This window comes from Spinacia oleracea, chromosome 6 (genome assembly GCF_020520425.1).
Source record: "Spinacia oleracea cultivar Varoflay chromosome 6, BTI_SOV_V1, whole genome shotgun sequence".
Classification (NCBI taxonomy): domain Eukaryota; kingdom Viridiplantae; phylum Streptophyta; class Magnoliopsida; order Caryophyllales; family Amaranthaceae; genus Spinacia; species Spinacia oleracea.
The window spans coordinates 140,020,122-140,025,253 of NC_079492.1; the positions used below are offsets into that span (position 1 = coordinate 140,020,122).

At 34.0% G+C, this 5,132-nt stretch overlaps 1 pseudogene; it reads left to right on the forward strand.

The window, feature by feature from the left end:
- The first annotated feature begins 1,010 nt into the window (after nucleotides 1-1,010).
- On the forward strand, nucleotides 1,011-1,731 carry LOC110777872 (probable purine permease 4; annotated as a pseudogene).
- Nucleotides 1,732-5,132: the final 3,401 nt, after the last annotated feature.

Below are 5,132 nucleotides of genomic sequence, written 5' to 3' on the forward strand. Positions count from 1 at the left end.
CGAACATATATTCACGCACTGTGAACTAATAGACCAGATTGAAATGTAATTTGCCTGCCATATCTTGCGTGATTGCCCAGCTGCGAGAATGATTTGGAATATACTAGGTGGACCTGCAGAAACCCCTAGCTTTTATCAAGCCCGCCTTAAGCCTTGGGTGACTCATAACTGCGTTGGGGGTGGAGCCGAAAATGGAGACATATGGGCTGCGTATTTTGGAACAGCCATATGGTGGATTTGGAGATGGAGGAATGGGTTTGTTTTTGACAATCACTTCAAAATGCCAGTGGATATAGGTGCTTTTTTGCAGGTACGATTTGATGAGGCAATCAGTAGTTTAAAAGATGCAGAGGCAGACCAAGGGTGCACAAGAATTACCAAAGTGCAGAAATATGTCAGGTGGAAACCTCCACAAATTGGTTGGTATGTCTTAAACTGTGATGGGGCAGCTAAAGGCACACCTGGTGCAGCAGGAGGTGGAGGAGTAATCCGATATCACCAAGGAACATTAGTCATTGCGTACCACTCCAACTTTGGGCACTGCAACGCATACAAGGCTGAGGTCCTAGCTATGAGTAGAGGCCTAGAAATAGCTCGTGACTTGGAGATTACTAAACTGGAAATACACATGGACAATCTTGCTTGTGTCCAGTTCTTCAATAGCACGGAATCATGAGGAGGAGTGTGCGTCCATGAACTAAACTACTGTAGAGCAAAGATCAATGAAGACTCTTGGGAGGTCAAAGTATCACATATCTATCGTGAAGGGAATAGGGCGGCAGATTGGCTTGCGAATCTGGGCGCGTCTCATGCTAGCAGGCTCATAATCTTATCTAATATTCCGGTAGAACTTAGTCGTATCTTAGAGGAGGATATTAGGGGCGTGGCACTGCCACGTTTAGCTCCTCCTTAAGCATGTTTTTCTATAGTTAGTTTGCTTATTTTTCGCTTTGTTTGGAGCCTTACTCCTCTTTGAAATCAAAAAAAAAAACATTATCTTTCTTGATTTCTTGATTTCTCTCTACCAAAAATGGACCCGCTCAACCGAGCTCCGCCACTTCCACAACCACTTGCCACCGGCGAAAGTCACGTAAACATCCCATTCGAGACCTCAACATCGCGTAAAAAACCCAACAACAAACGTTACACGTTATTAGCCATAAACTACATGTCCCTCTTTGTAGGCTCTTTAGCCTCCTCACTTTTGGCTAAGTTTTACTTCATTCACAAAGGCTCTAGCCGTTGGGTCTCTACATGGGTCCAATGTGCCGGATTTCCCATCCTTATTTTCCCCATTTTCATTCCTTACTTCTTCAATTTTACTCCAAGAAAACCCTTCAAAAATTCACCAAAAAATTATTAATCCTATCAATAATAATTGGCTTTTTGTTAGGCTTAAATAATCTCTTATTTTCTTGGGGGAATTTTTATTTGCCTGTTTCAACTTCTTCTTTGCTATTATCTTCGCAACTCGCATTCACATTAATCTTGTCTTTCCTCATTGTTAAGCAAAAGATCACGTTTAACAACTTGAATTGTGTGATCTTATTAACGTTAAGCTCGATTTTATTGGCTATTGTTTCGAGCCATGATCGTCCCAAGGGTATAACTAAGAGCATGTATTTTGTTGGATATTTTTGTACAATTGGTTCTGGCTTGCTCTTCGCTCTTTATCTTCCCATCATGGAGAAAATCTATAGGTACGATTCAACATATGCTTCAATGATTTAAGTTTTGGAGTTTTGCCTCCAAGTTTTGTAAAAATTTGTTTAGTTGAGAAATGCATAAATTAAACATCATGTGTTGATCCGTTTAATTAATTAATAGAATTGTATATATAATTATTTAATACATTTTCAAAATCGGTATACTCATTAGTTTAGCTAAGACTGTTCCACATAATAGCATTACAGTTTAGATAAGCTCATAGGGCGTGTTCGGCGGTAGCGTTTGAAGTAGCGGATAGAGTTTTGACAACACTTACAAGCCAATTACATGCCACCCATACTGCTAACTTAGCCTTCTAAGACATTAAACAATATGAATCTGCTTAAGAAGAGACTAGAGCTATTTTGCTGCGAATTCTGAAAAATATACACGTATATTGAGATAAATTTAATAAGAATCACTACTAGGGGTGTTCATCGGTCCAAACTCAGATCAGATCGGACCGACTCGTACCGATTTGGACCGGTTGTAGACCTATTTCTATATTTCTCGACCCGAATACCGGATTGATTGCCTTCGGTCTGGTCCGGTCCAGTCAGGGTCGGTCCGGTCCGGTCCTTTTTTTTATCCGGATCAATTTTTGCACACCCCTAACCATTACGGTTTATTACAAAATAATTATTTTTCTTTAAAGTCAAAATAACTGAAAATGTGTCAACTTAATGAAAAGACGAATGGTATTTATCCGAAAGAACATGTTGGAGACACTCTCTTGGTAGGAATGGTAATGGATAGGACTCGGGTCGGATATAGTAAAATCCATATCCGATCCATTTAAAATTCGGACTCCAAAATTGCATCCATATCCAATTCATTTACAATTCGGACTCTAAAATTGCATCCATATCCATTTAAAATCGGACTCCAAAATGAGTACAACGAAGTGACGAACCAACAAACACGGGCCAACAAACACGGGCTTATATTTTTAGGAAACTTTATCAAATGATCAAGTAAGGCCCAGTAAAAATACAAGGTCCAATTAAGTACTTTTTGGTGATTATTTTGAGGATAAACTAGATTAGGTCTCGTGTACGCACGGTTATTTGAAAATTATTAATTGACCATCTTTTTTAACTAAAATATTTATCCTATAAATCTATTGCGTAATTACTAAATCTCGAACATACTCATTTTATCATATAATATACAATTTTCGCTCTATTACGTATTATATATTTTATATGTTTAATATGATGATTTGACCAAATTAAATATTTGATATGCTTAATATGAACAAAGTATTGAGTAAGAATGTTTTTTATTATTGATATGACTATCTGACTAAATATTAGCAAAATTGTCTAATAATGTCATATTTAATAATCTTATAATTTTTTCTATTTATAAACATTTATACAAAAGGAGAGAAAATAAAAATAGAATAAAGTAAATCTTTTTTTTTAGGAAAGGGTTTTTGGCGGGGAAAAATCGCACTAGGAATTGACACGTGTCATTCCTGGTGTCTCTTTTAGTATATAGTAATAGATAGATTGTTTACCACCTAAAAAACTTAAATTTGTATTTTATCATCTAAAAAAAATAAAACTTATTTTTTATCACCCGAAAAATAGAAAAATAGATGAAAATGTTATGTGGGGAGCCACAATAATGGTAATACTTGATACGTTCTACTCTTCCACGATTTTATGTATTTAACTTTCCTCTCTTCTCACGCTTCCTTATCTTACATGCATTTACATAATTTTTCACCACAATTAATTCACAAATTTGACAAAAATTAATGGAAATAAAGAGAGAAGGATGAAAGATTAAAGAAAATCACACAAGGAGTGTAAACAATGGGAGGAAAATTGAATTAAGTAGTCATACATAAAGGTTTAATCTATTTTTTTCATTTTCAGGTGGTAAAAAACAAGTTTTAATATATTTTTTAGGTGGTATAATACAAGTTTTAAATTTTTAGGTGATAAAACCAATTTTTCGATTTTTGTAGGTGATAAAAATAATTTGTCCTTATTTTTATAATCATCGATAATTTTTAGACAGAGATTGTCTCATATAAGAGCATAGTTATCAAACACCTTGGTTTTGGTCTTCAACCTAATAAAATATATTATTTTCTTATTTCTCTCTCCCCAACACCAAACTCAACACCAACAACATTTAACAACATTTATCAAACACCAAAAATATCATCTCTCTCCTACATCATCCATACCCCACCAACATTTATCAAACACCAACAAACCTATGTCATAAATCACATTGCAATTTGGAAAAAAAAATAGAAAACCAATGATTTTGATCCCCATATGACACATGTCAATCTTTCCAAGCAATATTTTGGTTTTCCATTTGGTGTTCATGAACACCCAATTTTTTTTGGTTTCAATCTCTCTCTAACTTTCTCACTCATCTCTCTACCTCTTTTAATATTTTTTATTCACTTATCTCTCCTAAACACCAAACCAAGGTATTTGATAACTATGGTTTAATGTGTCATAGGAAACGAAATTGGTTTTAACATATGATCTATCCGGAAATCAACAATTCAAGACTTTGAGTTACTTCACTTGACAGAGTTTTTCCTTTTAAGTTTTTTTCTTTTTAAAAATCTTTAAGGATGCATGGTGTATTAAAACTTTAAGGAATTCTATGACATCTCTCCAATCTCCATGTGTTGCGATGACTTGGCAAGTGACATGACGTAGTCGTGTCATGTCATATGTACACATTATCGTTCATTACATCCTCATAAAAAATATTTGTTGTTATCCCTCCTTGAACTCATGACCTCTTATATGTTAATGCAAAATTTTATCCATCACTCCAATAAAACAACTATTACTTAAAAACAATTAAAAAAGAGAAAATTCATTCTTATGAATGTATAAACCTTTAATACCCAAATTTGTATTTGAATAACAATTTATGGTAACAAAAAGTTGCTTAATTTTTATTCATTTACTAATCGAATCATTTATCTTTTCTAGAAATGTATTTAGATCAGACACAAAACCATGAAATAGGAAAAATTAATATTGCGCTTTCTTTTAGCTAATCAAATATATTTTTTTCCACCAAAATGTATTCCGACTTTGTAAATCAATATACAACTGTAACTTCAAAAATTCTTACAAGTCAAAAGTAAAGTAGGTTAAAAAAAAATTGCACAAATAATGCAAAATTTAGTTACCGGCTGTTGATTAACCAATTTTATTTTTAAACTGCATATGTAATGAATTCATATTTATGTCAACCGCGTATATAAAAAAAATATAAGTGAATTTGAAATGACTAGGAAACTCGAACTATATGCAACATTCTGGGGCATCGTTCGGGCCACTAACTAGTTGTTTTTCTGAAACTACAAAAAAGTCTTTATGAATGAATTTTTGCAATCGTTACACGTTACTGTATATAACTGTATACTACCTCTA